This window comes from Dendropsophus ebraccatus, chromosome 10 (genome assembly GCF_027789765.1).
Source record: "Dendropsophus ebraccatus isolate aDenEbr1 chromosome 10, aDenEbr1.pat, whole genome shotgun sequence".
NCBI lineage: Eukaryota > Metazoa > Chordata > Amphibia > Anura > Hylidae > Dendropsophus > Dendropsophus ebraccatus.
In genome coordinates this window covers 29,965,500-29,978,743 of record NC_091463.1, presented here as the reverse complement: position 1 = coordinate 29,978,743, position 13,244 = coordinate 29,965,500, and positions in this window count along the sequence as shown.

The following is a 13,244-nucleotide window of genomic DNA, read 5'->3' as shown; positions in this document are numbered from 1 at the left end:
TAAGGTTCCTTAAAGTTTTTTTTTCCCACAGGCCGAGGCTGATTACTTTATATTTGCTATACCCCAACCTACCTTTTAAGGCGTTTTGTATATATAGTTATATACACACTCATGCTATGTTCTCACAACGTACATTTTCTATTAATCACAGCCATTGTTGCAAATTGCAACACCGGCCGTGATTAATAGAAAGTGTACGTTGCATTGAGGTCAGAGGAATCCAGACAGGAGTGTATACACATAGTTTTTTTTGCGGCCACTAGGAATCCCGGACGGAGTTAATACTAACATGTCAGTTTTGTGCGGCCACTATTAATTGAATAGCGGCCACACATAACTGTCAGTTCACACAATGGAAAGTGTGGCTCTGGCCTAACTTTCCATTGTTGGCTATGGTGAATTGGGATGTGTGCGCACCCGAAAGCACCCGCATTCCAATTCAACAGAAATGAAGTTCATGCAGTATCGGCCAGGATAAACTTCACTGACACGGCCATTCTGTGACACGGCCGGTGTCTTACTAAGTGTGAACCCGGCCACACACACACACACACATGTGTATACAAAATCTGGGCTTAAAGTCAATAAATCCATTGGCATCCCATTTGCCAACATATACTGTATGTGACATGGAGGGTGGAATTACGTTTAATGCAAACACATCATTACCTAAAAAGTAAGTATTGTTAACCATGGCATGATTTTTAACTATGGAAAGTGTGAAAAAAAGTAGAACTGTGTAGCATGTAAACAAAGTATGAGGAAAGTATAATGATCTACATTTAAAAACCTCTGTAAACTGAATTATTATGACATTTAAGTTTCGGTGCCCCAAAACCTGCTTGAGCGTACGATCACACTGTGTCTGCGTGCTGGGTAATTTAACCTAACATAAAGTACAGACACTGTGCCACTTTATCCTGGCAGTGCAGGTAGTGAACTGAAATATGCTATTAACAATCCAGCATCAGGTTTGCACATCTTTCTTTTATGTTTCCACCTGTTTGGAGTAAGTTATGCATTATTACATATCTGCAATGAAAAACACAGCATAAATGTAACATTTTTTTTAAGGCTTTGTAAATCTTCTGCCTGGATTTGGTTGGTTAAATTCTACATGCATCGCTTGTTATGTACAGTATACACACCATATAATTACAAGAAGCCCTATAATGAAGAGCATGTTTCATTTTGAAAAAAAATCTGAAATTCAGATTTTGTACTTTGCATTGACAAGATAGAGATATTACCCTCTCAATCAACCACCGTCAAAATGACCCCATCATTGGCACTAGAACACTGAGGATTTACTGCAGGTGCCATTCAGCTCCTGTACAGTTGGTTTGATACATGAGGCTACTCATCATCTCCACCGTTGTTGATAACCATTATTTTTCCTGGATGACTCTTGATCCTTTTTTAGCAGTTTCTTAAATTCCTTTTAATGCTGCACTGCCACTTTTGTCACAATGTCCTTCCCCAGCCATTGCGGTTTTCAATAAAGAATATCAGAAGGAGGTAAAGCAGAATTGATGATTAATGTTATAAAGTGAAAACCATGGAGTGGAAAATGTTCCCTTCAGAGGCACAAATGGTATTTGTCCTATAAGCTAGATAACTGCTGGGTGTGTTAACAAATCAGAAACTTATACATTCAAGCATCCACTAATAATAGGGGAGCTGGCACAACAGTGCACTACTCCGACTGTGGCAAGTAGTCCGTTATCAGTGCAACGCTGATAGGAAAAGTGCAAATCTCATCCAATGTAGAAATGATGAAGGCGGCACTCACCACATAAAAGACTTTTGATACTTTATTACAGGATGCAATTATACAGGGTAGCAGGTGCGTTCCAAAAATACGAGCGACGACCATTTCCTGCTGCATCTTCCAGATCATCGCTAGTATCTGTGGAACTTGTATTATTGCACCCTGTAGTAAAACATCCAAAGTCTCTTATGTGGTGAGTGCCACCTTCATCATTTCTACATTGGATGAGATATGCATTCAAGCAGTCTACTTGTAGAACAAGCTAGCAAACTGCTGTTTTATCAGTGCTGCAGCATTTTGTGCACTTGTGATGGGCTCAGTGATATCTCTTCTATTAGGGGACGTCTGCATGTCAGCTGATCGTAGTCTTCTATTACACAAAACAATTTTCGCCGTTACAGTCAGTACCGAATACAGCCGATAATCGCATTGTGTAATAGGGCCTTTAGAGACATGCTAGAGTCCATAATATCCCAGTCCATTTCTGAGTAATCAATCTTCACATTGAAAAGATTTCTTTTCTTGATTCTGCAGCATTTTAATGAACCTTCAGTTCCCCTGGGTACACACCATTTCCCATCCATGGAATGGTTGTAGACCCCATTCCTCTCTGAGCCTCTGCTCATTTACCCTCTGCAGATTTTGTGAGGAGGCAAATTATAGATGTGGAGAAAGTCCGTTCCTTAATAGAAATTAGCGCTACTTGAGCATACTCGAGTCCGATTGTTTGGCATTTGAATACCTATGGCTATGGCTGTATCCATGTTTTGTAGGACTCCCTAGGGCATCTTCTTCAGCCACTGGTATTCAAGTGCCAAATGATCGGACTCAAGCATGCTCGAGTTGCGCACATCACTATTCTTTACCTTACAAGCTAGGATATTGTCTGAGAAAAGAGATTGGGTTCCTAACAAAGACGCTCATTCTATTCTACTGCATGTCCCTTAGCCAAAATGTTATCACACTCACGCACAACTATCTCTGTTATACACTGATATATTACATGAATGTGTGCTAAATTATTTGGAGTATCTTTTATCTAATTTAACCCTGACTGTGAGGTTTTCTCAAGTCATCTGTAATGATCAAACAATAGCTGAGACCCTTTTTAAGTTTGTTTTTATATTAGTTCATACATATTAAAATAATACACTTTGTAGTATAGTGTTGATGATAGGGCGGCATAATCATTACATCCACACATACCGTATGCGTTGCAGAGCATGCTCAGAGCAAGCAATCTGGAGCATGCTAATTCTTATGTGGAGAAGACATGGGTTTTCTGGGTGGATTTTTGTTCACACACGGTATTTTTGGTGAGTATTTTGGTGAGTATATTTTAACCAAAGCCAGGAGTGGATTGAAAACACAATGTTGAAATTGAGTGGATGGTCGCCATTTAATGGCAAACAATTGCCAATCACTCAGGAGCCCTTATGATCAAATATATAGGTGCACAAAGTTCACTTACATGCTGCAACACAAAAAAGGGTTAAAAAGCATAAGACAAGGAGATCTCTGCTTTACTGCTCGTGCAATGATAACCCCTGACCTCTACACTGCGCTCTGCACATTTTCCTACTTGATTGCTGCAGCCAGAGAACAGAGGTCAGGGGTTATCAGTGCAGTGAGGCAGAGATTTCCTTGTCTTTTGCTTTTTAACCCTTTGTTTGTGTTGCAGCATGTAAGTGAACATTGGATCACTTATACACTTCAGAAGATAAGGGGTTAAGCTGAAGGACACAGGACGGCTCTTACCTTCTCCCACGGGCCCCATAGCAGCTGCCTGCCCTACTTCTATGGTAGCTACGCCACTGTGTGGGAGCATAGCCTTACATTGTATACACGGATGGCTCTTTTGGGGTTTTTTATTTAGACGATCACTTACATGAACAGGTGCTCATTACTGGAGTATTTTTCAATGCATGACTGCTCGACTTGAGTAACAAACCTCCTTGAGATCAATGGTAGACGCGAGCATAAAACCAGATGCCCCCTGCTCAGCAGAGCAGAGGGGACCTGGTTAACCTATTATTTTTGTTTGTTCAAATTTTTTGTATATTTTGCCCCTAAAGGGATGTTTAAAAAAATATACAAACATTAAAATGAAAAAATGTAATAGGTTTATGTAAAACACATTACAAAACAAAAAATGAGGTTTATCTAGGAGATACGACTGACAGCCTAACAGCCTATCATTTGGCGGTCAGTTATTGAAGATGGCCACCCTAGCACCACGATGCTTGATCAAACACTATCCTCAACAAAGCATGATCGCTCAATTGTACTGTTTTCCCATAGACTTTAACATAAGAAAAACATCACAGTGGTCTAAGAGTGGTGTTATTTCTTGAAAAAAGCAGCTATGTTTTTTATTTTCTAACCTTGGCTAACCTCTTTAACCCCTTCATGTCCATAATCTGTTTATATACGTTCCTATTGCACATGCCCTGCGCAGTAGGAATTTATATATACTTTCTTGTAGTGAAGGGGCTTTAGATGTGTGCGGGACTGCTGGAGTGTGAGCGGTTCCGTACACAGCAGTGTGGCCAGTGCCAGAGCTATTGACAGGCTGCTTGCATAGCGGTAGCGGCATTTAAGTAAGTCAGTGACAGGACAAGCACCTGTCACTGACTTATCGGGACCATCTGCTGGTTCCCGATCACTTACACTGACAGGCAGGGGTAAAACATTTACCTCCATCCTGTTGGATCGGTAATTAGTGCATAGAGTCTGCTCTCAGGCGGACCCTATGAACACATCACCAATAATACAGATCAATGCTATGCCATAGCATTCATCAGTATATGCAATCTGAACATTACATATCTAAGTCACTTATACTGTATATGCAATATAAAATGTGTAAAAAAAAATTTTTTTTTAATTTCAATTTTAAGTTTTAGTTTTAAGTATGCACTTGCATTTTTACAGACCCACATGAGCCCTTATTTTTTTCCGTCACTAATTGTACTTTGCAATGACAGGCTGAATTTTTCCATAAAATATGCTGCGAAACCAGAAAAAAATTATATGCTCGGTGAAATTGAAAAAAGTCGTTACGATTACAATGATATGTAACATGTACAACTTTTATTTTATTTGATGGCTTGTAAAAAATTCAAACCATTGTTAACAAATATATGTTCCTTAACCCCTTTCGCACCAGTAACATGTATATATATACGTTCCTATTGCACATACTCCGTGCAGTAGGAATGTATATATACGTTCTTGTTACTGACGGGGTTAATGATGAGAGCGGGATTGCTGCAAGGATAGCGATCCCACTCTCATCTGAGTACAGCACCGGAGATAATGAGAATCAGCTGCGATCCCGCAGCCGACCCTCATTAACCCCTTAGTGACCTCCGATACGGTCATACGCCGAGAATCCACGGTGGGGGGAAATGAAATAAGTAAAATCAGACCCCAGATCAGCCCCCCTAGTGCCCCGATCACTAACCCCCCCTCCCCGCGGCGGCCATCAGATCCAAGATGGCCGCCGCCATCACTGTGAACAGACTAATGTCTGTTCACAGTGATTTATGTTCAATCTGTTTTTATTAAAGGGTTCACAGATAGCGAATATGGAACATTCCAACATATACTGTAGAGAATACAAAACAATAACAAAAAGGACAACCATGGTAATCCATCAGGAAACTGCAGCTTAAACCGACCACCGGTTTCGTCCACACATTAGCTGTCTCATAAACCATTGAACCCACATTTTTCGTATAAATATAGAACATCCACAAGACGAATATATTTTCTCAACTGACAGTATGACATATAATGACGTTCAACTTACACTCGAACACATTTGTAGACCGAGAAAAAGGAAGAGTAGAAAAGACAGACCAGACAACACACACTAGGAGGGGGAGGGAAATCAGGGAAGAGAGGGGAAGAAAAGCACAACAGCTCTGCTCAATGATCCTGACCACCAACACAATTTAGGAAACTCTCTGAGTCCATGAACGTCCGCCACGGCAACCATATTAGTTCAAACTTGTCCGACCGGTCATGCGCCTCAGCCACTATTTCCTCCATACGACCAATATCTCTCAGTTCTGCTACCCATTCGGCTAGAGAAGGAATTACTGCAGTTTTCCAATGTCTAGGGATCACCATACGTGCAGCTGTCAACATGTGTCTCAGAATCCCTTTCTTGATCTGACTAAGAGGACCCGGGAGCAACGATAGGAGGGTGACTTGTGGGGAGTTAGTAATTCTTTTGCTCGAGTAAATCTCATACACCCTCAAGACTTTCCCCCAGAATTCCCGAATGGCTGGGCATTCCCACCAGATATGAAGCATGGACCCAACCGCGGCTTCGCACCGCCAACATAAGTCAGACGCCGAGGCGTACATTTGACGAAGACGTTCGGGACAAAAATACCAACGAGCTAAGATTTTATAATTTTTCTCTTTAGCCTTTGATGCCAAGGATAAACCATGGGTCAAAGTGCAAATTTTTAGTTTCGAGCCCTCATCAAATGTAATCCCCAGGTCCTCCTCCCATTTCGTGAAGAACAGTGGTGGATCACTATTGCATTTGTGCAGTAGGAGCTGATATAACACTGATATAGCATGTGGAACACCAGTGTTCAGCAAAAATAATTCATCAAACTCGGTGAGTTCCGGAGAATAAGATGCTTCAGTAAATAAACATCTGAAGAACGATTGCACCTGTTCCAACTCCAACCAGGAAAGGTTAACTCCAGGACACCCAGCCCCCAAGGAAGCCAGCCCAGGTATAGAACCATTTACCACCACGTCTCTAAGACGGGGCATTGCCTCAGAGGACCAGATTAAAAATCTGGACACCGAGAAGCCAGGGGCGAATGCCGGATTGCGGAGGAGCGGAGTCATCGGGCCTGGTCTGAGAGAGATGCGATGTTTGGAAACCCAGTGATCCCAAACATGGAGGGTATGAGACACTAATAAAGGCCATTCTGACATAGCGGGCAATCCATCTCTGGAGGACAACCAGGGGGCCAGTCTGAGATCAATCGGAGCCAAAGCCTGCTCTAGTTTGACCCACCGTTTAATTGTGTCACTCCTAGACCAATCTAACACTCTTACCAGAGTTGCAGCCGCATGATAAATCTTTAGGTCAGGTAAGCCAGTCCCACCTCTGTTCCTGTGTTTAGTGAGCGTGGTAAATCTGATCCGCGGCCGACAAGAGTTCCACACAAATTTGGATATAGCACGCTGCAGAGATCTAAAAAAACTGGGAGACACACTAATTGGGACCGTCTGGAATAGGTAAAGAAGTTTTGGCAATATATCCATTTTTATAACATGCATACGCCCAAACCACGAGGTCGGTTTATGCATATAGTTTTGCAGTTCAGACAAGATACGCTGTTGCATGGGCAAATAATTTAACGCATAAAGGCGGTGTAGCACGGACGGGACCTGAATACCCAGATAGGTAATACTTTCTGACTGCCATCGGAATGTGAAAGCATGCTGCAATGCGGCAACGTCCACCGTTGGCAACGAGACATTCAACACTTCCGATTTGGACATGTTCACTTTAAAATTACTCAGTGATCCAAATCTATCAAATTCTTTCAAAACCGATGGCAGTGAGACGAATGGGGAAGAGATATAGAGCAATAAGTCATCCGCATATAAAGCTAACTTGTGTTGATCCCTACCCACCCTGAGTCCCACAACATCCGGATTCTTCCTTAATGCTATGGCCAGGTGTTCCATGGTGAGGATATATAATAGGGGAGACAGGGGACAGCCCTGACGAGTCCCATTGTGAATGGAAAAGGAGTCAGAAAGAATCCCATTTACTCTCACCCGCGCAGATGGAAGCGAATAAAGCGCCATGACTCTATCAATAAAGCCAGAGCCCAGCCCAACCTGCAGCAGAGAGGCTCTGAGGAACCCCCAATGTACCCTATCAAAAGCCTTTTCAGCATCAACCGACACTAGGCACATTGGAAGCCCCTCACGCCCCGCATAGGAAATTAAACCAATGGTGCGCAGGGTATTGTCCCTCGCCTCTCTGCCCTGCACAAACCCGACCTGATCCCCATGAATGAGTGCAGGTATGAGACTACCCAACCGGGTTGCTAAGACCTTTGAATAGATTTTCAGGTCACAATTAATAAGTGATATGGGACGATAATTCCCACAAAATTTGGGATCTTTATTGGGCTTGGGCAAGACCACTATGTGAGCCTCTAAGGCCTGTTTCGGGAAGGGACAAGTGGGAGACACCGCATTGAAACACCTGGTCATAAAAGGCAGAAGAAGAGGTTTAAATGCTTTATAAAATGCCACCGTGAAGCCGTCAGGGCCAGGACTTTTACCCCCTTTCAGAGATTGAATGATTGCATCTACTTCAATCTCCGTGAAATCGGAGTCCATTGTTTCTACGCATTCAGGATCCACCCGGGGCAGAGCAGTATCATTCATGTATTCCAACAGTTTAGCATCCCAAGCAGGCAAAGGTAAATCCTCATACCGACCTTTAATGCTGTAAAGAGAGGAAAAGAAAGACTGAAATTGATCTGCAATCTGCCTAGGGTGGAACACCTTCCCCTGCTCAGACGACTGAATAGAGGGGATGTAAGTGGAAGTTGATTTCGGGTGAAGCAAGCGCGCTAGCGCACGACCACTCTTGTTAGCATGCTCGTATTGGAAACTACGCAACCTCTCCTTCTGCCATAGTGTTTTACGCAACAACAAGTCACGCAGTTTTTCCTTAGCAGTTGTAAGCGCCAGCAAGTTCTCCTCTGATCCCACCCGTTTGTGCAAAGCTGACAGCTCCTCAATTCGCACTAACAACTTTTGGATTTGAGACCCATAATCGCGCTTCAGCCTGGCCCCTTGCTTAATGAGTTCCCCCCTAACAACACATTTCAAAGCTTCCCACTGGAACGGCAATGGTGTGGGATCATGACCATGAGAATCCAGAAACTGTGTAATTGTTCGTTCTATAGCAGCTTTACAGGCCACGTCTTTCAGCAACGACTCATTGAGCCGCCACGTCCACTCCTTCGGGACCAGCCCAGGAAGGGCCAACGTGAGGAAAATGGGGGAATGATCCGACCAGATCGCCGTTCCAATAGTCGCTGAAGGATGAAACAGTAGAGCCGAATGTGGGATAAAAAACATGTCTAATCGACCATACGAGTTATGGGCAGCCGAGAAATGGGTGAAATCCTTATCTCTAGGATGCAATAACCGCCACACATCAACCAATCTATAAGACTGCAGGGCTGACTGAATCTTGGCCACAGAAGATCTAGCCACTGAGGACCGACCCGTGGAAGTATCCATGGAGGGGTCAAGAACCACATTAAAGTCGCCCCCTAACACAAACGTTCCCTCTATGAAGGAGTCCACCCTCTTACAGATGTCCAGAAATGCTTTATCCTGGTTGGAGTTAGGCAGATAAACATTCCCAATTGTGTAAGTCTTTCCCAGAATATCCAATTTGAGAAAGATGAACCTACCATTGGGGCAGATCAGAGAATCCAAGAGCACATGTTGAAGCGACCTATGAAGAGCAATAGACACCCCCTTACATTTTGCTTCAGGGGTAGAACTGTGCAGCCATACATTGTAGTGTCTAGTGCGCATGCCCGGGACGTGACCCGTTTTAAAGTGCGTTTCCTGCAACAGTAAAATCTGTACCTTTTGTTTGTGCATTGCATAGGTGATTTGAGACCTCTTTTCAGGAACGTTGAAGCCACGGACGTTCATGGAAGCCAGCTTTATGGAAGGGGCAGACATCCTGAGGAAAACCTAGAGGGAAGAGCAAGCAGAGCAAGCCACAACCAAAAGACCAAGGAGGGAGGGGGAGAGGGAGAGGAGGGAAGGGAGAAACAAGTGGGGAACAGAAACGACAAACAAAGACAAAGAAGATAGAACAAAGACAAATAGAAAGGCCGCACAAATGCGAGCCTTCGACTGCACGCGACTAATACGTGCAGTGAAAAACAAAAGACGCTCACGCGTCACCCTAAGGAGGGAGTAACTGGCAATAGAGGGAGCAGGAGACCAGGACGGGACACACCCCATATGTGCAAAAACATGAGCAACCATTCTCACCCCACTCTGCAATAACCAAACATACACGCAGGCAGTGGCTGGAATATATAACCGGAGCCCGCAACCCCGAACAGACATACAAACTTCCCACACAACAGTATGGCTAACGTATGGTAACAGTGTGATGTACATTGAACTACTAAGCAATATAGGGCAAAGGCCCATCCCATCAGAACACTAATCACTTCTCAAAGTCCTGGATCATCAATCATGCACAGTTTGCAACGTAGCAGGAAGAGGAGGCAGATAACCCCAATCAGGTAGAGAAATCTCAGGCAGGTTTAATGCAGACAGGAAGGCCGGCAAATCCTCGGGTTCACGCAGTTCCAGGCGTCTGCCATTACGTCGTACAATCAAATGGAACGGGAACCCCCATGCGTAAGGAATATCTCTCTCTCTCAAAGCTTCCAGTAAAGGACGCAGGGAGCGCCGCTGAGCCAAAGTAGCCCTGGATAAGTCTTGTAGAAATATGAGACGATGCCCATCACAGTCTACACAGTCGAGGTTCCTAGCCGCACGCATTAACTCCTCCTTAAATCTGTAATGGTGGAGGCGACAAATAATGTCTCTTGGTCTGGAAGTATCAGGGTTCATGGGGCCCAAGGCCCTGTGAGCACGATCCATTTCAAAGTCCTCTCCTATAGGCCTGTCTAGCAATGCACTAAAGCACTTCTGCAGTGTAGGGATTAGATCTGCTGCTTTATAGGTCTCAGGCAACCCTCTGATTCTCACATTGTTCCGCCGGTTCCTATTTTCTAAATCATCCTGGAACCTGTACAACTGTTTAATATGGAGCTCCTGAGTGGCCACAGTAGCTTGTAAATCCTCAACAGTGCCGCATAGCGCCATGTGGTCTGTGCTTAGATCCTGCACTTTGGCATCAATAATAGCAAAGTCTGCTCTCAAAACCCCCACTTCTCTTTTATATGAGTTTTCCAGCCTCTCCATAAACAGCTCCATTTCAGCTTTTGTGGGAAGAGATTTAACGTGATCCTCCCAACTCCACTGAACAGCAGCCGCAGGTGCAGTGCCTGAGCAGCTCATAATCTCTTGTGGGGCAGCCGCCTGAGCAACAAATGGCGGCGCCAAAGGGGAGAGGGGAGCCAGCAAAGATGGCGGCGGTACGGGCGCGCGCTCTTTTCCTTGAGCGGGAGGCACACGTGGGGCCGCCTCCGGAGAGTGTGCGGAGGGGCTGCCCGACTGACCTGAGGTACTGGAGGGAGATGGAGAAGCGGATGCCGTCGGTCCGGGAGAGCGCTGGGTGCCAGAGGCGCTGCGGTCTGCTGCTCGAGGAGAGCCTGCAGCCATCTGCAGTTCAGGCTGCTTGTGCGTGCGGCGCGCCGTTTCCCCCGTCAGGAACCGGTCCATGGGGTTCGGGGCCGCAGAAGACCGGGTGCGCTGCGTTCTTGAGGTGCCCCCCTTCTTTCCCTGCTGCATCGGGGCGCTGAGGGGTGAGCGGTGCTGCTTAAATGCTGGATACTGTGTGTCCCGTCACCGGAGCTCTCCTGCTGCACGTCTTCACCCTACCATTGCCAGGCCACGCCCTTCCTGTTCACAGTGATTTAAAGTAAAAATGAATGAAAGCCCCATGCTCTCCGACACCTGTGGGGTCCCGGTACAATTGATCAGCGGTATATACTATATACCGCCGATCGCTTGTGCCATGTGCTCCCCAGCACTTTTTATCCCCTGTCACCATAAATGATTGGGGACAGGGGATAAAAAGTGAAGTGTCCTGTCCCCCACCACATGTTGCCCGTAACCACCGCACGTTGCCAGTGACCCCCTCCAGATTGTTCGTAATCACCCCATATTGCCTGTAACCACTCCAAATTACATGTACCCACCCCAAATTACCTATAAGCACTTCAGTCTATCTGTAACAATTCTAGATTGTCTGTAACCCCTCCAGGTTGCTCGTAACCACCGCAGGTTGCGCATAACCACCCCAGGTTGCCCGTAATCATGCCAGATTACATGTAACCCCCCAGATTGCACGCAACCACCGCAGGTTGCCTCTGACCACCGCAAGTCGCCTCTGACCACTGCACCTTGCCTCTGACCACCGCACCTTGCCTCTGACCACCGCACCTTGCCTCTGACCACCGCACCTTGCCTCTGACCACCGCACCTTGCCTCTGACCACTGCACCTTGCCTCTAACCACCCCAAATTGCCAGTGACCCCCTCCAGATTGCCCGTAACCACGCCAGATTACAGGTACCCACCTCAGATTACCTATTAGCACTTCAGTTTATCCGTAACCACAGCAGGTTGCCTGTAACCACCCCAGATTGTCTGTAACCACCCCCGATTGTCTGTAACCAACCCCAGATTGTCCTTAACCACCCCAGATTGTCCGTAACCACCCCAGATTGTCTGTAACCACCCCACGTTGCCCGTAACCACAGCAGGTTGCCTGTAACCACCCTAGATTGTCTGTAACCACAGCAGGTTGCCCGTATCCACCCCATGTTGCCCTATCCACCCCACGTTGCCCGTAACCACCCCACGTTGCCTGTAACCACCCCAGGTTGCCGTAACCACAGCAGGTTGCCGTGTCCACCCCATGTTGACCGTATCCACCCCAGATTACCCGGAACCACCTCAGACTGCCGGTAACCACCTCCAGATTACCCGGAACCAGCCCAGACTGTCCGTAACCACCCCACATTACCTGTAATCTCATTTTTTCATTTTTATTTTAGTAACTGCGCTATTCTAATAACTATTACTAGCTGCGGTTGGCGCTGCTTCCCTTCTGAGCCCTGCTGTGTGCCCATACAGTGGTTTATGCCCACATATGGGGTACCGTTGTACTCAGGAGAACCTGCATTACAGATTTTGGGGTACATTTTTTCTCCTGTTCCTTGTGAAATTTTGAAATTTCAAACTAAACCAACATATTATTGGAAAAATTCAAGTTTTTCATTTTTACTGGCCAATTTTGAATACTTTCCTCTAATACCTGTGGGGCCAAAATGCTCATCCTACCCCTTGATGAATTCTTTGAGGGGTGTACTTTCCAAAATGGGGTGACTTTTGGGGGGGGGTTCTATTCTGTAGACATTACAGGGGCGCTGCAAATGCACCTGGCGCTCAGAAACTTCTTCAGAAAAATCTGCACGGAAAATGCTAATTGGCGCTCCTTCCCTTCTGAGCCCGGCTGTTTGCCCATACAATGGTTTATGCTCACATATGGGGTACCGTTCTACTCAGGAGAACCTGCGTTACAGATTTTGGGTGAATTTTCTCTCCTGTTCCTCGTGAAATTGAGAAATTTCAAACTAAAGGAACATATTATTGGAAAAAGTCGAGTTTTTCATTTTTACTGTCTACTTTTAAATACTTTCCTCTAATACCTGTGGAGTCAAAATGCTCACCACACC